A 25,546-nucleotide genomic window follows, 5' to 3' on the forward strand; every position below is an offset into this window, starting at 1 on the left:
ACCTTTCTTTGTAATCTCTTCAGATCACGAAGAGTACGGCCTGCGGCAGGCGTGTCCAAGGATAGACCGGAATCCAGAGGTATTGATCGGGGGTGTTGTCCATAGAGAGCATAGAACGGAGAAGTGCCTATGGCACTATGATAAGAGTTGTTATAGGCGTATTCAGCCGCCGGCAGTACCGTGAGCCAATCCGATTGGTATTGCAAACACAGACACCACAGATATTGTTCCATAGTACAATTGACCCTTTCAGTCTGTCCGTCAGTTTGAGGATGATAAGCACTGGACATTCTATCATCAATTAGTAATGCAGATGTTAAAGCTCTCCAAAAGCGTGACGCAAACTGCGAGCCCCTGTCAGTAATGATTACTGATGGTAGACCAAAGAAACGAAATATATGTTGGATGAATAGTTCAGCCAGAACAGTAGCAGTTGGTAAACCAATACAGGGAATAAATAGAGCCAATTTAGTGAAATAATCCACTACGACCCATATGGTATCATATCCCTGATTTGGGGGGAGTTCTACCACAAAGTCCATAGATATCATGTCCCATGGTTTGTTAGGGACAGGTAGGGACTGGAGTAAGCCCACTGGTTTACCAGGAGTATTTTTACATTGGATACATACAGAACAAGAAGATACATAGTTTATAACATCTTTTGCCATGGATGGCCACCAGCACCACCTTTTGAGCAGATCCAGTGTTTTCTTCCGTCCAGGATGGGCTGCAATCAAGGAATCATGATTCCATTTGAGGGCTTTATTCCGCATTGAAGGAGTTGGTAGATAAAGTACTCCTTGTGTGAATGGTAAACCGTTATGCACGTCCAGATTCATATCCTGGACTACTTGTGGATGATTTTTTACCCACTCTTGTATTTCGGTTTTTAGGGACGGTTGAACCGAACAACTACAAATTACATGATCTGCCAACAGCTGAATCTGTACTTGTTTTTCTTCCTGCGCCTCTTTACTCATACGGGACAAAGCGTCCGACTTAACATGTCCTCGGGCAGGACGATAGGTGACCTGGAAATCGTATTGGGCAAAAAAGACATGCCATCTGGCCTGACGGGCCGTAAGGCATTTCATGGATTTGAATGCTTGGAGATTTCTATGGTCAGAGTACACCAACACCTGTTGTTTGGCCCCAAGAAGATGATGACGCCATTCTCGGAAAGCATCTTTGATAGCCAGTAGTTCCCGCTCAGTGACGGTGTAGTTCCGTTCATACGAGGTGAGTTTGCGAGAGAAGAAAGCCACTGGGTGTTCTTCCTTGGTTTCTGTGCAAACTTGTGAGAGCACTGCACCAATAGCGACACTGGATGCATCCGCTTCAACGACAAACTGGCGATCAGGATCCGGATGTTGAAGCACGGGTGCAGTGGTAAATGCTTCCTTCAGCTTTTCGAATGCTGCTTGGGCATGTTGGTTCCAACAGAAAGGAACTTTGGAACTAGTTAAAGCCGTCAAAGGAGCTACTGTTTTGGAAAAGGAATGGATAAATCTGCGATAGAAATTCGCAAAGCCTAAGAAAGACTGTAGTGACTTGACGTTATGCGGAATCGGCCAATTCAAGACGGCCTTTACCTTGGAACGACTCATTCGAGCACCTAGATTGGTAATGTCGTAACCAAGGAATTCCACTTCCTGTGAATGAAAGACACATTTTTCGGCTTTCACATAAAGATGGTTCTCCCTGAGTCTTTGTAGGACTGTAGAGACATGTCTGACGTGTTCCGATAAAGATGATGAGTAGATCAAAATGTCGTCCAGATAGACAACCACAAATTGGTCCATTATGTCTCTGAATATATCATTCATGAAGAATTGAAATGTGGCGGGAGCATTGCACAGACCAAAAGGCATCACCAAATATTCGTAAAGACCATACCGTGTCTTAAAAGCGGTCTTCCATTCATCGCCTTCACGAATGCGAACCAAGTTGTATGCACCTCGCAAGTCCAATTTGGTGAAATAACTGGAAGTGCCTAACTGATCCAACAGAACGTTTATTAGTGGTAAGGGGTATTGGTTTTTGATGGTGATATCATTAAGTGCCCTGTAATCAATGCATGGTCTGAGATCTCCCTCTTTCTTAGGAACAAAGAATAGAGGAGATGCAGCAGGAGATTGTGAGGGCCGTATAAAGCCCATTGCTAGCGCTTTGTCAATGTATTCTTTTAACACGACATCTTCTTTAGGTGTTAATGAATAAACACGGCCTGTAGGAATTTTGGCACCAGGAATCAATTCGATAGGACAGTCGTACTGTCGATGAGGAGGTAATTGTTCTGCCTGGCCTTTATCAAAGACATCAGCATAATCAGCGTATTCGCATGGTATGATATTGTCGCATTGATGTACAACGCTGATAGTAGAATCCTCCACCATAGAGGCCAATATGTGTTGTTTATTTGACACCTCCTGACTGGTAAAGCAATGTTCATTGCAATGAGTCGAAGGATATTGGAGCGATCCCGAAACCCAGTCAACAGCAGGATTGTGAAGGGTTAACCATGCAAGACCAAGTATGATCTCGTACTGCGGAGCAGCAATAACATCGAAGATGATTTCTTCTGAATGGTTATTCGATAACGTCATCTGAACAGGTACCGTCTCCTGGGTTACCATACCAGAAATCAAAACAGATCCGTCCACGGTGTTCACCGTTTCAGGTCTTTTTTTGTTTACAAGGGGTAAGGAACATGTCTTGGCATAAGTGATGTCTATGTAATTGCTGGTGGCTCCAGAATCAACCATGGCCTTGGAAACCACTTCTCGCTCATCACAACGTAACGTCACCTGAACTATTACAGGCGCATGTTTAGGAATGGTAACGGAGTCCGATGAAACACTCGACATAGGGACTCCTGCTAATGTCGAGTTTTGGCGTTTCCCGCACGCTTGATGGGTTTTTTAGGACATGTTGCCAATAAATGCTCGGAAGAACCACAGTACATACATAAGTGGTTTTTTCTTCGGTTCTCCCGTTCTGCATTGGACAATCGACCTCTCACGGCGCCTATCTGCATGGGTTCAGGGTCGTTAGAGACGACTGCTGGTGTCTCTGACCGCCCCGAGACTGGCATGAAGGGCTTTTTCTCTCCCTTTCGAGCATTCCTTCGGGCGTCGATTTGTAGAACCAAATCGAGCAGCTCTGGGAAACCCGTAGGAACCACAGGAACTGTAGATAAGGCATCTTTCAGTTCTTCGGAAAGACCCTTGTAGAAAACAGCCGTTTTCTTGCTGTCAGGCCATTGGGTTTCCGCCGTCAGTTGATTGAACCGGGCAACGTAAGACATAAGGGGTTGGCTGCCCTGTTGTAGGTTAAGCAACTCTAAATCTGTGGCTTGAGTAGAGTAACGCATGTCAAAGACTTTACTCATAGCAGTCAAGAGATCGTCACAATCGTACAACAAAGGGCTATTTGTTTCCAACAAAGGGTTAGCCCAAGCAGCAGCTGTGCCCCCTAAATGGGAAAGCACGAAGGCTGCTTTTGTGGTTAGATCAGGAAAAGATGTAGGACGGCAAAGAAAATGGAGTCGGCACTGATTTACAAAGGTTCTATAGGTTTTGGGATCACCCGTGAACCTTTCCGGAGGGGCCAAGGGAAACTGAGTGGGCATAACCACATTAATAGTTTCCTGTGGGGGTGCCGTAGTCCCAGATCCAGATGCAGTAGCCATCGGCGCCTGTGCTCCCTGAGGACTACCATGTAGGGCGTCTTGCATAACGTCCTTACGGTGCCGTAACATGTCCTGTGCTGTAACCATTTCATTTCTCAAATCGTTGATCAACTGTGTCAAAACAGTTAAAGGATCCGTACCCTCCATGGCTTCTGATTCTGTCAGAATGTACCAAAGTATTAACTGAAAAGGATACAATACTCAAAAGGATACAGGAGGTAGGGTCTTCCGGATCCCTGTTCACACGATTTGATAGTCGTGAAGTCAATAAAAGACCTTCCGAATGATACAACCCTCTGGCTGATAAAACAGGCAGAGCGATGGATCACTGGAAAGGGCGTGGGTAAGGTATAGTAATCCAGCCTAGGACAAATTAAAGTATCATGAATAACTGCTCCAATCTGAGTATGATGAATTAGATAATGACAGGAATGTTCACACTGACCTTTAGATTTGGGTAGAATAATCCAGAAGTCTCTTGATGGATTTGAATGAAGAACAAACGACAAGGAAGGGAAAATTAGTAAGGGAGACTTATCCCGAACGGAACGAGGCTCACGCTAGATACGGGTTGAATTCACCACAGGATAGCGTCCAAAGTTCAGTTCAATGTCACCTTCCAATAATCCTTGAAAGGCTTCCTTCCCACTATAGGGATCAATCCTTCTGTTAATTCCACAGATGCAGGAGTTAGAAGTACACGCGGTTATAAACAGCCGCGAAGAAAATAACGTTTGAAGACAACGTGCGCGTGTGGATTTTACACGCGGGCAGGATTCGCGCAGTCCGGGCCAGCCGCGTGTGAAGACAACGTGCGCGTGTGGATTTACACGCGGGCAGGATTTACGCAGTCCGGGCCAGCCGCGTATGAAGACAGAGAGCGCGTGTGGTTTTTACACGCGGGCAGGATTCACGCAGCCTTGGCCAGCCGCACTTGAAGACAAAGAGCGCGTGTGGATTTTACACGCGGGCAGGATTCACGCAGCCTTGGCCAGCCGCACTTGAAGACAAAGAGCGCGTGTGGATATTACACGCGGGCAGGATTTACGCAGCCTTAGCCAGGCGCGCTTGAAGACAGAGAGCGCGTGTGGAATAACACGCGGTCGGTGTTCCCGCAGTCCGGAACAGCCGCGTTTAGAGACAGCGTGAGCGTGTGGAATTACACGCGGGCAGGTTTCCCGCTGTCCGGACCAGCCACGCTTGAAGACAGAGAACGCGTGTGAATTATCACGCGAAGGGATAGCTCCAGGAATCAGCGTGTGGCGGAACACACGCTATCGAAGGCCCAAAAGTAGCTGTAGAAATATGCCAGGATGCAGATCAGAGGTTCAGCTACACAACGCCAATAGAGACGATCAGAAGCAGCGAGTGAAGCTTCTACGCTGCTTAAATACGTAATACCGTAGTTCACGTGACGAAGCAAAAGTCACGTGAAGTTAGCGACGTGAAAAGTGCAAACGTCGTTTTCCCGGTAACGTATCGAATAACCTCCATTTGGAGTAGAACGGTCTAGCTGTTCTACGAGCGTAGCGTCCAGCATGCATGACACCTTCTCCATGGAAGCACAGTTCATATGGTATTTCTCGCTGCACCTTGATCGGTTTCTCGAGAGCTGTAACCCACGTTCGTTTAGAGATGTGCTGAGACCATATCAGGGTGCATGTGTTCTTTATCCAGTGTAGCTTTTCATCTGACAGTCCTCGTAGAGCCTGTGCCTTGCACATTACTTGTTCTTCCTGCCACTTGCCAAAAAACATTGTCCCTTTTATCACAAAAAAATGGTTCTTTGAGGCAGATAACTCCTTGTGGCTTCGAGTGACAGGTATTTTCATTTTGCAGCATTTGCAGTGAAATAGTGTGCGCTTGATAGGTGCTCTTTATTCTGCACAGTGCAAGATGAACCAGACATTGCGCTTCCGCAATAGGCGCCTCTCGTGGTAACAACACTTTAGGTGTTCCAGAGGCATGGGGGATCAAAGAGCACACATAGCAGCTTTCATTGGTAGTCTGCTTTGCCATTGTGCTCATGTCTGCGTACCATTTGTTGGACTGATGTGGGTGTTGTGGATCTTCTTTGGTATCTAAACCCAAACTGTGATATTCATGATACCTTTTCCGTCCCACCCTGCTTCTCTCCCCCCTGCCCCCACCCTGGACCATTCTGCATTTCTACTAATCCTTGGTACTCGATGGGGAATATTTCAGTTATTAGCTCCGTCGCCCACCCGGTATTCTGTTGCCAACCCAATTTATCATGCGCCAGGGACGGGGTTTGGTATTCATCATTTACATAATCGCTGTCTGAGGTAGAGTGTGTGGCTGCATAGAGAGCATCATATGGCAATGTGTTGGCAGAAGGATTGGGGTCATTCATGTCATATACATTGAAATCATTTTCATAGTCAGCTATGGAATAGTTTATCAGCGGGGCTTGGACTGTCTTATTTTTGTGCAGTGTGGTGAGGTTTGTAGGAACATGTGGGCCCGCATTAGCTTGAAACCGTCCCATACTAAGTGGGTCCCTTCTCGTGTCAAGTTTACTCCTCCTCCCCCCTCTTTTATATCTATAGATATGAAAGATATTGCCCAATACAATGCTAAACCAAACAACAGTGTAAAAAATAAAATTGCGCAGAAGCATATCTTCTAGCATTTCTCCTATTGCTGTATATTGTAGAATCGCTGGCATTGAGGGCCCTCGTTTCTGCCATTTCTGTACCTACAGTGTGAGATACAAGTGGGTTAAGTATACACTACACATTTAATTTTTATATTCCACTTTTGTTATTATAAACACATTGGATAAATATTAATTTCTTCAAATTAAAATACTACAGTAAGCACAATGGAAAAAAAAAGTGAGAGAGAGAGAAAGAGAGAGAGAGTGAGGAAAAAGGCAGTCAAACCATGTTTGCAATTTTTATATGTTTTCTTGTCAATGTTCTTCAACTTTTATATGCACATATTTCCTTTCCAATATCTACACCTGTTTCTTCTAATTCTTTTTAGTTCACTATTCTGTGTTTCCACTGTTTCTTGTTCATGTTGTGCAGCGTGGGCATTTGTCGTCTGTGTTAATGCTATGTTTGAGTTGTGATTTCGTCAACATTTTCTCCCTCCTCAGCTGTAACACTATTATGAGCTTTACGAAGTCCGATATTGTCATAAATCTCCCCCGTCTCACCTGGGATCGCTTCTTGCTCTGTTCCGCGGGAGGATTCCTCTTGTGGACGGATCGGGTCTTGTATAGACTCGCTCGAGTCTCGTCCGGCTGCAGAGCGCGTTCAGAGTTCCGGGAAGGCCGCTGTTCCAGGATGTCCAGGAAAGTAGGTAGCGGTTGCTAAGAATGGGGATTCCAGGAGTCGAATAGAAGGAAAGGGATAAGGAAGGAGGATGGAAACCAGGATCTTGGATAGAAGATTCGCCGAACAGCACACACACGTCAAGTCACTACCTAATGATAGCGTTGAGACGCGTGGGGCCGCAGGGGCGTGGCCAATTTATAGGACATGCCGTGTGCGACATGAAAGCTGGTGTGAGGCAAGTCGCTTGTTGCAGCCATGTTTGGAGTAACAAGGAATACAAGCCCCGGCGCGATAAGGACCAGGAGGTCCAGAAGGGGCAAGTTCTATGGGTCATGACAGCATGCCTCCTCCGAACACCTGCTCCACCAGGTTTGCCCGGGTGTATGAGATGAAATCTTCTAAGCAGTCGAGTGGTATTTAAGTTAGAAACTGGTTCCCAGGTTCTCTCGCTAGGAGCGTATCCTTTCCATTCAACCAGGTATTGAAGTTGACCCCGTTTATACCTGGAATCGCATATTCGGGACACTTCATATTCTAGCTGATCATTCACAACAACAGGACTGGGTCTGCAGGATTTTCGGGAGGATTGGAAGTAAGGTTTCAATAGGGAGGTGTGAAAGACTGGGTCTATTTTTTTCCAGGAATCGGGTAGCCTGAGTCGGAATGAGACAGGATTGACGCTTTCCTTTATAGAAAATGGTCCATAGTACCGAGGAGCCAATTTGTTTGGCTGTAGATGTCGGGATAATAGTTTCGAGGACAACCAGACTTGATCACCAACAGAATAAGAGGGCGCTGGTCTTCTTTTGGAATCCGCATAGAGCTTAGTGCGTGTTTGGGCCTCTTTCAATTGTTCCTTGGCTTCCTTGTGAATGTTGATGAGAGTCTGTATCCAAGAGTCGAGAGTAGGTACTGGAGTGGGATGTGGAAGAACAGAAGGTAAAACGGACGGGTGAAAACCTTGACTGCAATAGAAAGGACTGACCTTGAGTGCCGAGTGGTCGGAATTGTTTTAGGCAAACTCAGCCAGGGGTATGAAGAGAGACCAGTCATCCTGAACCTTGGTGGCAAAACAACGAAGATATTGGTCCAGAGTTTGATTTACACGTTCCATGGCTCCGTTGGTTTGTGGGTGATAACCTGATGAGAGAGCGCGTTGGATCCCTAGAATACGACAGAGATGTTTCCAGAATTGTGAGACATATTGAGGTCCTCGGTCCGTTATGATCTTGGAAGGAAGTCCATGGAGACGGAAAATATGTTCCAAGAAGATTCCAGCAAGTTCTGATGAGGATGGTGGTTTATACAAAGGTGTGAAATGAGCCATATGGGTGAACAGGTCTATGGTTACCATGATGGTTGTGTACCCTCGGGAAGGTGGTAACTCCACAATGAAGCCTGTAGCAATAAACTCCCATGGTCTTGTTGGCAGCGATGGTTGCAGTAGAAGACCCGCCGGTCTCTTGTTATCATGTTTGTTTTGACTGCAGACAGTACAAGCCTTGACGTACTGTTGTACGTCGGTCTTCATTTGAGGCCACAAAACTGTCTTTGTATAAGACAGAGGGTGTTAGTTATACCACGATGACCGGAGTGAGGGGTATCATGTCAGAGGTTTATTACCTTGTGTTGTAATTTCTGCGTAGGAATGACCAGTGCATTGTCCTTGAATAGATATTCTTCCTTGACTCTTAGATTCCATGGATTCTTCCTTGAAATTTCCTTCCAGAGATCAGAGGACTGGGTTTGCGCTCGGATTTCTTCCAGGAGGTTGATTGCTTGAGCTACAAAGATAGTTTGGGGAAACATCTTAGGATAGGCCTTGTCCTCAGTGGGTGCGTAGTCTGGACGTCGAGATAAGGCGTCAGCAATCATGTGATCGGGGAATCTGAGTGATTTGGAACTGGTATTGGGCAAAGAAGTAGGCCCAACTTGCCTGACGACTGTTCCTGCACTCCAAAGACTGTAGGATTTGGAGATTCCGATGATCTGTGCGGACCTGGACTGGATATCTAGCACCCAGAAGTAGGTGTCGACATTCAGTGAAGGCTTGGCGGATGGCCAAGAGTTCCTTTTCCAGGACGGAATAGTGAGTCTCACTGGGGGTCAGGGTTCATGAAAGGTAAGCAATGGGGTGTTCCAGTCCATCCTCAAGTTCCAGTTTCTAGACCGCCCCTATGGCATAGTTAGAGTCACCCATTTCCACTAGAAATGGGTGATTTGTGTCGGGCTGGGTCAGGATGGGGGCTTGTGTGAACTCTTGTCTTCAATCGTTGGAATGCTTTATCTTGCGATGTAGACCAGATAAAGGGGGTGTCCTTCTTCAATAGAGCTACGATCGGCTGAACAATCTCGGAAAAGGTAGAAATAAACTTCTGGTAGAAGTTGGCGAACCTCAGGAAGGATTGCACCTGTTTCACAGAAGTGGGAGCGGGCCAAGCCAGTATGGCCTTTACCTTCGAAGGGTCCATGCCAATTCCTTCTGGGCTAAGGATGAATCCTAGGTAGTGAACAGAAGTAACGTGGAACAAGCATTTTTCGGGTTTGGCTAACAGTTTGTTTTCACAAAGTCGTTGTAGTACTGCCTTTACGTGTTCTTCATGTTTTAGAGGATCTTTGGAAAAAATCAATATGTCATCCAGAAATAGGCCCACAGAAGGCTCCGATTTGCATGGGTTCCGGATCTGTATCAGGGGTTGGGTCAGAATTGGTTTTAACAGAGGTCTCAAGGGAATTCTTTTGAAGAGGTGTGTTGGTCTTTCTCCTTTCAGCCTTTCTTTCCTGGATTCGAAAGTCTATCTGCAGGGCTAGATCCATAAGAGCCTGGAAAGAACTAGGACGAGCCACCCGGGCTAATTCATCCCTAATGTCCTCGTTTAGAACCCTGCGAAATAGAGTGAAACTTGCTTCAGAGGACCAATCCACTTCCTTGACCAGTTGTTTGAATCTAGTAACGTATGTTAGCATATCCTGGGTACCCTGTCGGAAATCAAGTAAGCGTTCTTGAAACACTAAAAACCTGTTCTGGGCGGTCGAACATAGTCTTGAATGCCTGAATGAATCCATCATAATCATGCAGGAGAGCATCCCCTGAGTTGACTAAGGGCGTAGCCCAGGTTAACGCGTTCCCTGTGATGTGCGAGATAATGAAGCCCACCTTCACCCTAGAAGTTGAAAAATAATAGGGCTTAAAGGTAAAATGCACCAAGCAGGAATCCAGGAATCCACATAAGGATTTTGCCGATCCATCATATTTGTCCACCACTCCACCAAGTAACACATTGTCCTTGTTAGCGGGGTCGCGAGACAAAACTAGCTGCTTTAGCGCAGCATTCTCAGCCTTTAAGTTCTGTACTTCAGTTGTGAGCTCTTGCATGCCACGCATAAGGTCCTGGACTGCTTTCTCCATAGCAGTATCAGTGTCGGTCGTTGGGTGTCTCAAACTGTCATAAATCTCCCCGTCTCACCTGGGATCGCTTCTTGCTCTGTTCCGCGGGTGGATTCCGCTTGTGGACGGATCGGGTCTTGTATAGACTCGCTCGAGTCTCGTCCGGCTGCAGAGCGCGTTCAGAGTTCCGGGAAGGCCGCTGTTCCAGGATGTCCAGGAAAGTAGGTAGCGGTCGCTAAGAATGGGGATTCCAGGAGTCGAATAGAGGGAAAGGGAGAAGGAAGGAAACCAGGATCTTGGATAGAAGATTCGCCGAACAGCACACACACGTCAAGTCACTACCTAATGATAGCGTTGAGACGCGCGGGGCCGCGGGGGGGGCAATTTATAGGACGTGCCATGTGCGACGTGAAAGCTGGTGTGAGGCTAGTCGCTTGTTGCGGCCATGTTGGGAGTAACAAGGAATACAAGCCCCGGCGCGATAAGGACCAGGACATCCAGAAGGGGCAAGTTCTGTGGGTCATGACAGCTATATGAATCCAATATTTCAGCCCCTTCACCTTCACCGCAGTGGGTGTACAGTATATAACCTCGTAGGGGCCGTGAAATCTTGGAGCATTCCATCATCTCACAAAGCTGCGTACATATACCGTCTCCGCAGGCATTAGTTGGACATTTCGGCTATCACTTGCCGGAGTTACTGTGTCACTTTCACTTTCTCGAGTGAATGGTGGCGCTATTTGTTTTGTACTTATTCTGGCTGCTTTGGTCAATTTTCTTAGGTACTCCTGAAACTCCTCACCCAGTACTGTGGCTGTTCTGTGTGCATCTGACATTCTTCTTAGTCGTGATAGCGGTGTATGCATGCGTCTTCCTGTCACTATTTCATGGGGTGACAAGTGGTGGTCCTTGCTAGGCTGATTTCTCAATTCAAATGGTGCCAACGGCAAGCAGTACACCCAGTTCTTCTTTAGGGTGTGACATAATTTTGATAATCTGCTCTTAAGGAGGCAGTTAATTTTTTTTTCCACTACGCCATTTGCTTGTGGGTGATAAATCGAACATAATTTGTGTGTGATCCCCAGCATCGCAGTTACTGCTTTAAACAGGTCATTGACGAAATGCTTTCCATTGTCGGACCATATGACATCACAGATCTCCCATCGGGAAAACACCTTTATCACTAAATATTTCGCAGCACATTTCGCATCCGGGTGGGCACAGTGCCCTGCTTCTACCCAACGTGAAAAGGGGCAGACCACCAAAATCAAATATCATGCTCCATTACACCTCTCTCCCATGTTGGCATAGTCAATATGCAGTTCACGGAATGGTCCAATGGGGCGGGGCAGTGTTCCTCTCAATGTTCTGAAAATCATTTGTGAATTATATGTTTGGCATGTTGTACATTCTATCACTAATTTTGCAAGCCTGGCACAAACCAATTTTCTTGGATGTCTGCGGCTATGTGTTGTTTTGCTGTATGTGCAGGAAAGTGCAATTATTGGAATGCTACCTCCAATAATTCCACTGGCATCACTAATTTCCCCGTACATTTTTTTCCCCAGAGGAGATCAGTGGGTGATTGTGTGCACCCTCTTTTTGCCCATAGTTCTTGTTCTTCCACTGGTGCTCTATTTTGTAAATTGATAATTTGTGTCACTGACATTGAGTTGTACCCTTCACCCCTTTCTTCCTCTATGTTTCCTTTTATTATGAACTCTCCTTGTGCTTCTCTTCCTAGGTAGGCCGCCTCTTTGGCAGCAGCATCCGCTGCTGTAATGCCCAAGGAGATGACGTCATCGTTGTTCGTGTGTGCTTGGCACTTAACTAGGGCCACTATTGTTGGCTCTGTCAGTGGTTTTATAAGTTCTTTCAAAAGTTCAACATGTTGCACTGGGGTTCCATCTGCTTTTCGAACCCTTTCCTACCCCAGCGTGACAATCCTCTGTGCACTGTGGTGGTCATGTAAGCTGAATCTGTATAAATGGTGACTGCGCATCCTTTTGCTGTGTGTAATGCCTCAATCAGTGCTACCAGCTCTGCTGCTTGTACCAAAAAGTGAGGTGGCAATTCTTTTTTGTACTATTGTCTCATATTCCCCATCTTTCATTCTCACTACTGCTGCCCCTACATGTTTTTCCCCTGTTTCTGAGTTTATTAACGCTGATCCGTCCACAAAATATACCGCCCCTTCCTCTAGGGCAATCTCGTTTGCTTTGGGCATTGCATCATCCTCCCCTTTGTATGTGGCGCAGTCATGGCTTTGCATATCTTCTATAGTGCACTCTTCAGTAAGGAAGGTGGCTGGATTTACTTTCTTACACCTTGCTATGTGTATGTTTGCACTGGACAGAATGATCTCATATGTTGTGGCTCTTTGTGGTGTCAGTGTGGAATTTGCTCTTTCGAGTATGGCGAACAGTGAGTGCTCAACGAGCAGGTTTACTGAGCATCCCATTACAATGGTGGTACTTTTCTCAATTGCAAATGTGGCGGCTGCGAGAGCCTGATCGCATGCGAAGTGTCCTTGCATTACCTCATCAAGTGTTACGCTATAGTATGTTAGAGGCTTGTGCCCTAGTGACGTTTTTTGTGTCAGCACTGCTGTCATCAGCAGTCCATTACAGTGTGAGAACAGGTAGAAATTGCGGTCAGAATCAGGGGTCGCTAAAACAGGTGCTGTTGGAATTAACTCTTTGAGAGTGTCAAAAGCTGTACTCATGTCTGGGGTCCACACTACTGTTGTGTTTTCTCTCTGTGCCTCTTTCAGTTCGTGCGATAAGGATTTTGTGTATGCTGCATAGTCTATCCATGCACAACAGTAATTGCACATGCCCAAAAATGTTTGCATTTTCTTGACTGTTTGGTTTGCTTACTGCACGCATCGCTGCTGCTCTGTCTTGTATTATTCCCTTACCATCTTTTGATATGAGTTGTCCCAAATGCAATACTTCATTTAGGCAGTACTGCAATTTTTGTTTATCTACTTTGTACCCTTTGTGGGCTAGCAGTGTGAGCAATGTTATTGAATTCTGCCTGCACTCTTCCTCATTTTCTCCACAGATTATCAAATCATCTACATATTGAATAATGGTACTCTTTTTGTCAATATTTCCGAGGTCTTCATGCACTATCCTGTTGAAAATACTTGGGCTTTCACAATATCCCTGGGGCAATCTGCAATGCTCATACCTCTTTTCCCCCCAGGGTAAATGCTGTTAAATATTGTGACTCTGGGTCCAGTGGTACCGAGAAAAACGCATTTTTCAAATCCTCCACTGTGAAGCATGTCGCCGTCTTTGGGATGCTACACAAAATTGACGCAGGGTTTGGGACAAGTGGAAATTCCTTTTGTATGACATCATTAAGAGCCCTTAAGTCTTGTATCATCCTCCAAGCCCCGCCCTTTGCTTTTTTGATTGTATAAATGCAAGTGTTGCTTGGTGAATTTGATGGTACGATAATCCCTTGCTCTAATAGGGCAAGTATTGTTTCTTTTATACCCTCCTCTGCCTCTCTAGAAAGTGGGTACTGCTTTACATGGGGTAGTATTGCACTGCGTTTAAGCTTGATCTTCACGGGGGTCACTCCCTGTAGTAGGCCCACGTCATGGGGCCCTGTGGTCCATAATATGGACGATACTTGCTGCATGTCTTCATTAAAAAATGCCGACGGTGCACTGACAATGGCCATGAGGGGTATCGTCCCTTGTCTGTATTGGACCAATATTTCACATAAGATGGAAATCTCCATGATTTTTTCTCTGTCAGTTTCATTGTCAGTGAACAGCTCCTCGTCTGATATGTTGCGCAACGCTATATTGGGGTCTATGCACAGCACTGTCTGCCACTCACACCCATGCATGTCCATTCTTATTACCGCAATTCTTTGCGTGGATACTTACACACCGTGCAGATCTATAGACACAATCGACCCTGGCACCACCTCTGGGCTGGCCAAGGGGAGGAACACAAATTCTGATGGTACCCGACACTCTTGGCTTGTTATCTCTGGCACTACTCTTGCCAGCACCTGTATCCCTTGAACAAACATGTCTGGGTCAACGGATATGCTGCATGTTGTTAGTTCATTGGCTTGTGTGTGTATAAGCAACATGGCCCTCATGGCGCATATCCCTGGTGCTGAACACACTATGCCTCTTTCCGTAAAGGATAGTGTCATATTAAGCTTGCTGAGGAGGTCCCTCCCCAACAAGTTTATGGGTGAGTCTTCATAGTACAGCAGGGGTGCTCACACTGTTTTTCCCCCCCACCGTTACATTCAAATCTTCAGTGTATGGAACCTCGACCACCACCCCAGAAAATCCCTGCGTCTCAATTTTTCGATTCGAAAGAGGAAACCAGCCTTATTTTAGACACGATTTGTCGGCTCCCGAGTCCACCATGAAGATGAACCGTTTGTTTCTTATCTCCACCCCCACCAGTGGTTCCTCATATGCGCGAAGTGTCGTTGACAGTACTGGACATGCAAGTGCTTTCTGTGGGCTGTCCTATGCTGGGTGTCTCATTGTTTCATGGTTGTTGAAAACATCTCCCACTACTGCTGTCCCTCTGAATGGTGCTGGCGCTCCGTTTGCTGTGATGGCAAATGGGTTACTGCGTGCATGTGTCATGTTATTCTGAGATGGTGGGTGTTGCTGTACGCTTTGCAGGGGGGCTCTTTGTTCATATGTGTAACGGGGATCTGCTTGTTCTTCACGTCTAAACCCACCCATAGGCAAGCCATATGGGCTGCCGGGGTGAGGGGGGCCGTACTGGTGTTCATTCTGCTAGGGTACCATAGGACGACTACGACAGTCTCTTGAAAAATGACCCCACCTCCCACAGTTCCAACATGTTCCTTGCCCTCCTCCTCTAGGCGCTTGTCCTCTGTACCCCCCTCTTGATCCCCTGTACCTACCTCTTCCTACTCTTCTGCCCCTTCCTTGCCATTGTGGCGCTCCATACTGCTCCTCGCCGACTCATTGCTCCTGTCCGTTTGCTGCCCAATTTGCTGCCATTCTTACCTGTATTGCTATTGGCTGCTCCTCCCCATCTGCCAGCCGCTCTGCTGCGATCTTCACCAATTTTGGCTTCATCCGCCAACCTTTTCAGCATAGTGTTAAATGACACCCCATCATGGCGGTCACAGGGTGACCCCTGGAAATCCCGCCTTCGCCCATACCCTATTCGCTTGGTCACCCACTGCAGAGACTAACAAACTCTTAACATCACCAGTGGCTAAGGGGACCCCGGCAGTGTTTTTCTCAAATGCATATATCCACTTACTCGCCCCCCCGAAAAGCGGAGGCAATGTCTTCAGTAAGTTTGCCTTGTCCATCTGCGCCCACGGGACATAATGCGGCCTTCCCGCCCCCTTGTGTATCAGTGGCATCTGTACCTTGCTCCTCCCTCTTCCCATACTCCCCTTTAATCCTTTCTTCCCTGTTTCTGGCCCCTTTCCAGTCCTATTTCTTAATCTCTCTTGCCACCCCTCCTCATTTCCTTCTTCTCCAGGTGATGAGGCCATGAGCAGGGATGCTCCACCTGACACCCCGCCTACTGCCTCATTTGCTTTGTTTCTTTCCTCATCTTCATCTATGTCACTCCAATATTCGTCCTCTCTTTCAGATAACTCACCCTCTTACTCCGTACTCACCTGTAACCCTTCCTGATCTACCTTTATGGTTCTAGTGGGGGTGTCAATAATTCGGAATGGAATCTCCCCCTTTTTCTACTTTTCTCCCACTACATTTGCTGATGTGTCGGGTGTTGGGGGCGACGGTGTTCGCTCACCCCCTTGTGTTCTTGTATTTTGTTTGCATAAGCCTCTGAGTCGTGTTAATTCTGTTTGTGTCATACTTAATCGTGTTTCCAAATCTTGTGTTAACTGTCCTATATCTATCGGAGAGGTGCACATCTGTCACATCTGGGGCCGTTGCTTTCAGCACAGGGGGTGTAGTTGGTTTTGATACATATGTAGGGTCACTATATCCCTCTGCAGGTTTGGTTAACATTGGGTATTGCTGCACATATTCTACTGGTTTTTCTTTACTCTTCCCCTCCCCCTCGCTGTTATTTGTTGCCTGGGGAGACGTACCTGGACCCTTACTCTTACTTAGGGGTACTTCTTCAAATAATCACCACAAGTCCAATACTTCCCTTCTGTTTTGGAGCTGTTTACCTTTATACTTAATTATCAGATATGTTGCTACCATGTCTATCATCGATTTATCAAATGACCCACCTTCAGGCCATACCTGGGGCTTACCTTCCCCTTTCATCTCTGAGCGCCACTGCTCATGGTACTTTCTAATTTTCTCACTGTACCCTGGTAAACTTTGACATATATGCATAAGTGGCGTTTCTGCCCCCATTGTGCCGTAATTATCACCTGTCGGGTACGTATGCAAATATAAGCAATCTAATGTAAATTCCTACCAATGTTGTAAGCACAATAACTTTTTTCCACCAAAATGATTGCAATGCTGTTCGCCAAAATACCTTTTCTTAAAGTACAATTGTCTCACTTTTTCGTTACTTAACCAAATTTAAGCAGGACATCGGCCTCGTGGCATACAAAACTTAATCGGACGGACACACCACAGGTCATTCAACATTAAACAAAAAACATTATACATAGACATGAAAACGTAGACCTTGCCTGCTTAGGGGCCCCTATGTCCCCTTATCTCTGTTTCACCCAGAACCTCGCTCCTATCCTGGCCCCTTGCGGACCACCCTCTACGATATAGGAAAATGGAGAAGAAAAAAAAGAAAAAAGCATTTTTAAAAACTATTCTGAGTCTTTTCCTTACACAAGACTCCTACTTTATTCACTTTGTCATCACTTAATTCTTGTACTTGTCAAGATAGTACTACGCGGCGCTGCCTTCTGCCCCCTCATGGAGCTAAGTTGCTGTACCTCTGTTCACCTCTTTAACCTCTTAATATACTCCTAATGGCCATATGCAAAAGAATGAGAAGATAGTTCCTTGGTTTACAAAAAAAAACTCTATTTCTATTCTATCCCCACCTTATTCCCAATATACCTCTATCTGACTCCCTTCCCGGGCTTCCCTCCCACCTTCTTTTAGGGTCTCCCACACTTGATACTCACGTGTCCGTCTTGATTCGGGAGCCTCCGGACCCGGTCTGTCAAGGTGCTGCCCCACACTCAACTGCCACACCCTGCTCCGGCGAGCAGTACAAATGGTTATTTGCAAAGCCGGGACCCATGGAACCTTCTGGCCTAATGTGCGCACATCTAAGGGTACCAGTTGCCGTAGGTGGGTAGCCATGACGGGGGCGCACCCTGGATCTCGCAGCTGTGGCCGTAGGACGTCTCATGCCAAAAGGAACGGAAGAACGCTATCGCATCGGGGTCACCAAATGAAAGCTGGTATTCCCCACAGTTATAGTAAAATAGCCCAATGAAGACACTAATGGACACACCCCAGTAGGGAATTAGGGAATGAGACCAGGACCAAGTGCAGGTGAGGTAAAAGACAAGTCTTTATATAAAGTGGAATGGGGAAAGCAGAGGACTCTGTTTACTCCGAGAGCGCTCTGCCCAAACAACAGAAAATACACGTTATATTACAAAAACATGTCATCTATGATGTGTGCTATAGGGGATACATAAAGTCATGGTTATTGGACGGAGGAGACAGGACAGTTTCTATGCTGTAGGGGTGGTGCTCCTGGATTGGTCGGTGTTGAACTGGTAACTTCATGGAGCACGTGAATCAGCTGGGCTCATCTGAGAGGGGTACAGGGTCAGGCGATGTCCTTGTTGCGGTGTTTAAGACTGTCTAACATTTGCCCTTTTGGCCACACATCTCTTAGCATTATTTATAAATCTCAGCATGCAATCTCTATATCAATAGATGTTTGACCTGGACAATAAAAGTAAAGGTCCATGGGTCCATGTGCCTAATTTAACACAATATTTCAATGACACATTCATCAGATATCCCCTTGGATCTATTGAGAGGATGGTTTATTCTCTGTTAGTACAGACAGAATAAATTGCCACACATGGGATTAGTGCTAGGGGGGTGAACTGGGGTAGCACACAGGTGAGGGGCATGCAACTATTACAACAAAAGGCTTTGGAGTGAGGGGGCTTGTGGTCTATATTTCTTTAAAGGGGGTCTGTTGGTAAAGAGGCAGGTTTGTGGAGATGAATGTTTTTTTCCAGGACCGGGCTCCGGCCCGGTCATTCACAGGGCAGCGATGTAAAATGGAAGGCGAGAGATACAGTGTTTAGTTTGATACTTCTCGCGCCCAGGCTTTCGTGAGAACAGGACAGCCGCGGAGAAGGCAGAGGGTGGGAGGTGGGGGATTGGCTTGCTGACTTTGCACGGACACTGAAGGGGAGAGATGCAGGCTTGCTTCTTACGTTCAAGCATGGCCTAATAGAAAACGGAGCCAGTAACTAAGCCAAATGGAGTCTTGTGGCTTGTATGCCATACACAGTTATGTGTAATTCAATGGGTACCGCACACGTTAATAATAATAATAATAATAAATACCTTGGCCAGAGGCGTGTTCTCAACCGCGGAATGAGCATATCATGTGCATTCAATAGGAATGAAGGAGGGCCTGGGAGACCCTTCCTCCCTTACACCATCAAATAATAAAGAATGCAGTCCTAGTGGAATTGTATCAAACAAAAAAGGGCCTATACTAAAAATAAACCATTGCCAATCCTAACTACTAGCTACAAATAGTGCGGGGTACAGTTCATGAAAAAGATAAAACTGTTCACAAAACGATAATCCAGATACTTGGGCCATTGGCCTCCCTTTCCCATGTTTTCAGCACCGGGCATGGCGGTTCTGTCTGAGCAAAGCACACACTCTGGTGTCTGAGGTACGAGTATATAATGGCAGTTCCAATATCAGGGCCTTCTGTTCTGAAGTCTCTTTTCCATCAAAGTCTCTTGTTTTAGAGAGCCTGATGTGCAAAACAAAAACATAGAAAGTTACTTTCTTCTTGTAACTAAACAATCCCTCTTCACGTTCAGCTAGTCTCCCTCAGTCAAGCTCAGATCAATTGTAAGTTTACATTTTTACTTCTCGGGTGACTCACGGTTCACCCCGGATCCCCCTCACCTGGGTTCAGATCCCTCTTCACGTTCAACCATCTCCCTCAACTGGGCTTGGACCAATTTTAAGTTCCACTTAATAAATGATTTGTATAGTGCACAACAGCGAGTAGGCATTGTGGTGTTGTTACAGAGGTAAGGAGGCTACTTAATGGTGATTTGGTACTTATTGAAGACTTTTGATTGAGCACAGGGTATTGTTGGACCCGTCGCAGGACCACTTCGAATCACTGTTTCTTTCTTACAAGGTATTTCTCATTTAGTCCGATACCCAACAGAGACCTTCCAATGAGCACCCCCTTGGGTGCCGGACCATTCTGTATTTGGTATCTGATTTAGCTTTCAACAGTTCATTCACTCCTTAAGCTTCCAATTGTTTGCTCCTCTTAACACATGCCCTTCAAACACAGTCCTTTGTAGAATTCCTCATGCAATGCTGCTGCTTGCAACCTTGGTTGAAACATAGGGGGATTTCGTATCGGTTTCTCCAACTCACCAGCTGAACTGCTTTTACTGGTGCGGCTTACATGCCGGCAATCGCTCCTCCCGGCCTGGATTTTCGACACAGGAGCGCCTCGAGTACCTTTTGATTATCACTGTCAGTTCATTGTCTTAGGCTTAGAATTTTCACTTCCGAGGCTCGTGTAAATAGCACTTTCTAGAGGTCCACGGTACTTCCCTCCTTTCAACCCTCTCCGGTCTTGCTGCCTTTCTCCTCGTGTTAAATCACCACCTTGGAACTGCTGCTTCTTTGTGTGCTTTTACTCGCTCAGAGTGTGCTGTTGTGCTCTGCCTTTTATCTGTGTGGGGAAGAGGTGTGATGGGAGTCAGGTGTGTGCAGTGCTCCAGATAATATTTTTAAACTTTAAGAGTAAATGTGATTTTAAGAGAGTAAAAATAACTTTCCTCCTTCGCAAGAGAGTAAAATGTATGCGACATCTAGCTGACGTGTCAAAAAACTGTATGGAAATCATTACTATTCGGCAGCTTTCTGCATTGTGACAGAATACACCTTTCATTATTTCTGGCCGTTTGATCTCTCCTGTATATATTTAAATGTTGAAATCACAAAAACCTAGTCAATTATATAGTAAAGCATACATGAATTCGTATTGTGTGTTTTGAGATTCGATAGCAGAATTGTCTTTTGATATTTAATGAAAGTCCTCATTTCCTGGAGCTATTACTACCTAATGGTATGCCAATATTATGATACAACAGTGCAGAGAGGCAACGACTCCATGCCAAATTCTATATCTAATCTAGTGGTCAAATGGTTATTTATATAGCTCTTTTGGCAAATCGCTGTATATAGAACATATTTATCACAATTACCACCAAACCAAAGTCGCTACTCCTTTATCGACCTCAAAAGGATGAAAGGCTGAGTTGGACTTAACAGGATTCGAGCCAGCAACCCACAGATCACGCAGAGATTGCTGCAACGAGTGCTCAAGCTGAGCTATCTTATTGGCTAACATCCTTCAGAGGTTGGTTAACTGAGTATCGAGTGAGGTATAATGATCACAGTACCTAGATGTATGACGAACCATTTATGAAGCACTACATACAGTTAAATACCTATCTGGATTATCATAGGGACAGTTTTGGTTGAGTTTCTATTTCAATTACCAATGTAACTTTCATGTGTTTGGTTTGAACAGCGCTTGCACTTTCTTGAGAGTCAGGTTTTGGATGTTTTATTTGTAGTCTTGAATATTTGATAGGCTAGAACACCTGTGATCAGTGTAATGACAATTGCTTACCCTTGAGCAATGTCTCTGCTGCCACTGACCATTTATAGTAGCATACCCCATTGACTGCAAGGTTGAATGGATGCAAACTAGACTGTGCATAGTCATCATTTTACACACTGTTTTTATAATTAGACTGTAAATTAAATTAGAAGTGTAAAAATGATCTGCCTCTGCATGATTATGCACCCAGCACAGGAACTCTGAAAAATACAATTGTGCAATACTGGTTTGCTTTCACTGAAAAAAAGCTTAACTTGCTAAAAAAAATTAAATTCTCAATTGTAACTTGGTTTTCCATCTTATTAATTGTACAGTCCTAAAATTCTAGGAAAACATGCACAGTGCTTCTGAAGCTGAATGGAAAGAAACCATTCCTTTTATCAGTGTGCAGCTTATTTTTGAAAGGCTTCAGAGAAATACATTCTATTTCAGAGGTGGCTTGCAATTACATCCATGTAGATAAAAATCACAAGAAGCCTTCTGGTTTCTGTCAAGTAACCTGACATTTGCACTTCCCTCTGCTCTAAACCTGTGTGTAAATGTACGCAGGAAAATAATAAAGCTGGTGTATTTACAAGATTTTCATGCGTAAAAAGGCCTGGTACTCGCCTTATCTGGAGCCCTGGGTGTGTGTAATGATTAGTAATTGCCTGACCTTGCCTGACTAAGGTGTTGGGACATGTCAGGTATACAGCTCTGGGGTTAGTCCATTCTTGCTCACAATGAACTGTCTGTGAGAAAGTGTTTGTGTCGGAAAAGGGGGGGGGGTGGGTTTGAGCTTCCCGATATCCTACCTGGTAGGATGGGGGGAAAAGGTGTTACAGGAAAGGGGATACAGCGTCTCACCCTTTGGTGTCCCACTTCCACTCCCCGAAGACCCCCCATCCAGGTGATCCTCCTGCACTGGTCCACGCACAGGAACTGGTTCCAGATTGATTCAGCTACTTCCTAGTAAAAAATAATGAGGCTGACATGTTGAGAGATTGGTCATGAGTTATAGAGGCATAGAGTATAGCTAAGGATGCTGAATCCTCATAGTCCTCCTAACAATAAAACCCTGAACGCCTGCTTTTTGTCATGGAACACCCGGGGTCATGCTCATCTCTTCATCAATCTTTTAGTGTACTCTTTTCTTGAATCTAAGACTGTAATGAACTTGCAGTAAACATGGCTCACCAATCCTCCCCTGATAGATGGTTATGCACTTTTGTTTCAATCAGCCAAAAAAGGCGTAACGTGATGCCCATTTGGTGGTCTCATGACACTGATCAAATCTACTTGCATACTATTGATCATTGGGTTTGTGGATATTTGTTTTGGTATACTGGCTATGCACATGCAAACAACTTCCAACTCCACAATGGCTATATTAGTCTTGAATATCTACTGGCATGTGGGACTGGGTACCATCAATAGTTTTGTTGAAAAGATACTGGGCTTTATTAATGATTGTCTGGATGCTTGGGGGAGAGGTTTAATTCTCCTCTCAGGTGATCTTGATTCCTCATGCCTGCCCCTTCGTCATGGAACTGGATTGAGCATGAAAATTGAGGGAAAGGACCAATGGGGTTACTTACATCTGGCCTACAGACCTGACAGGAGTAGATTTGGTGGTGTGGAATGAAGCTACTAATGGGAATGTACCAGGTCACTTTAAATGGTACATGGGCCCAAGTCACTCAATCCTGGAATATATATTTGTTAGTCGGGGCCTTGTGGAAAGATGTCTCAATTTAAATATTATGCCGACAGAGTATAGTGACTATTGCACACTATCAGCTCATTTTAATTTGGGTTTGGAGTTGGGGAATGCCCCTGGAGCCTGTGCCCCTGGTGTTGGAGTGAATGTGGCAGGAAATAGGATACAGTGGAACCCTTCTACAGTGGCGAAAGGTAGTACCACTTGGTCTACCTTTGTTGATTCTAACTCACAGGCTACCCTCTATTCTTATTTTTCTATAAATAATTTTGCAGATTCTGTGGAGCATTTAATTAATCAAAATGTATTTATGTGGATTCCAAGATGGCGGCCGGTGGAGGAGGACATGTGTAAGCATCTCCGTCCACACCGGCCGCATATAAAGCAGTCAATAAAGCAACGTGATGATCGTAGGTTTGGGGATCTGCGACATCGCAGAGAGTCCAGAGGAATAGTGAGACTCCCCCCGATAAGGGGATAGTCTAGAAGGCCTCATGTGAGGACGGGTTGGAGCTTGCCATGATCAAGTAGATAAGCACTCAGCTCTCCGCAACTCGAGGCGAGGGCTGATGGTGAACCAGTTACGGCAGGGAGGAGCGGAGACTAAGTGGTCCACCACAGCCACAGGGACAAAGGGGAAAGAAGTGGAGCCAGGGATGGAGTGCGGCGCAGGCCCCCAGCTGGAGGGGATTGGCTGCGGCCAGGAGAAGGAATGGCGCAGCCACAGGCAAACAGCAGCTGGACGTGGGCGATGAGGAGGGGGAGTACTCCCAGAGGATTGGCACAACTTGGAAGAGTGGAGAGAGTGTGCCGGGGTGTTGTAGCGCCCGTGACCAGCACCATAAGAGCGACAAGTAGAACCGGGAGGAGCTGCGGTAGGGGGCACTAGGAGATCAAGGAAGCAGCGAGCGGAAAGAGCAGAGCTTGGGGCACTCAAGAAGACGGCAAGGGGACCCAGCAACCATATACATGTGGGCAGAGGTGTGCCGGAATAAGGGGCAACCCTGGAATCAGAGTTAGTGGAGCTGGAGGGCCCACCCCACACTGTCTGTATGTCCAAGAGAAGAGGGAAAGTGGCGTCAACAGGCTTGAAACTCCCCCCTCCCCCGACCCCGGGCCAGCCAGGAAGATAATATCAAGCACTGGTGGGGCTCCAAGATTTCGTCACAAACCAGAAAAGAGTCGGACAGTCAGGATCAGCTGAAGAGCGGATCCCAGGCATTACATAAAGAGGACATGCATAGGTGGTTTAAAGAATTCCAGGACCAGTTCATGGCATCCGTCCAAACCAAATCTGAGATGCTGAAGGAAGAAATGAAGCAATCAGTGCAGGAAATAAAACTGGAGGAAAGAACGGACACTTTGGAATGGGTGATTTTGAAAGATACTGCCCAGCAGCTGTTTGCAGACATCCTGACAAGTGCCGCAGAAGAGGTAGTCCAGATTGACCATATACACATGTTGGGTCCACGGAGGGCACTGGAACCGGCTCGCGACGAAGGGATGTTTTGGTAGCGGTGACATCATATAGCCAAAAGGAACAGATTTTAAGTATGGCAAGGTCCTGTGGCCCGACAAGAATTAACGGAGAAGAAGTGCAGCTATACCAAGTCTTGGCCCAATCCACATTACAAAAAAAGAGGGCAATGGGCCCAGTGGTAAAGTTCCTGGCCTAGAAACAAGTCAAGTATAAATGGACATTCCCATTTGGCCTTCCATTCATATGGGAAGGTAGACAATATAGGATTACATCATGCAATGAAAGGGACCAGATTCTGAACCTGCAGGAAGGAAATGTAGATTGTCGAGAAGGTCAACTAAGAGGAAATTATGGGCACAGAAAGCCATGGGAATGGAAGACAATATCAAGGAAAGATAAGGGGGGCATGAAGAGTAACTAGTATGTTGGCTGCCCCTGTGAAGGGGTGGGAAGAAGTAGAAGCGGATGAACATGGAACCCCAAAGAGGGTTAAGCTACACACATGTTTTAATGTAGCAACGGCCCATGGGGTACAGGGTGTAAGGAACACATGGTATCAAGGATAAAGTGATCACAATTCAAGGGGGTTTTATTAAACTTATTTTGCGGGTTCAAAAACACCTAATCTAAACCTAAGATGGGAGCAAGCTACGACCATCAAATAATAATATGGCTGTCCTAGTGGCATCTTGTCAAATTAAAAGGTCCTATTTTAAAGAAACCCTATTGCCAATCCTTACGCTAAATACAAGAGTGTCGGGTAGGGCTCACAAGAAATAAAGAAGTGTTCACAAATAATAAGTCAGGATGCGGTAGTCGGGGTCTCCCTACCCCACGTTTTGAGCACGGGACAAGGCGGGACTCTGGAGCACAGCACATGCTAAAGCCTTCGCAAGCACAAGACGTCAGTTCTGTTCTAGGCTATCAGGACCGTCAATTGCCAAATCTCTTGTTACGTAAAATGTCTCTTGCCTCGAGGACCTGATGTATTCAAAAAAATAACCAAAGTTCCTTTCTGCTTGTACATTGGATAATGCCTTTTCACCCCAGGATCACCCCCTTCTGGGGTCAGATCTCTGAACAGTTCTTAGCGCCATCAGGACCTTCAG

This window comes from Ambystoma mexicanum, chromosome 3p (assembly GCF_040938575.1).
Source record: "Ambystoma mexicanum isolate Mex_15411 chromosome 3p, UKY_AmexF1_1, whole genome shotgun sequence".
NCBI classification, from domain to species: domain Eukaryota; kingdom Metazoa; phylum Chordata; class Amphibia; order Caudata; family Ambystomatidae; genus Ambystoma; species Ambystoma mexicanum.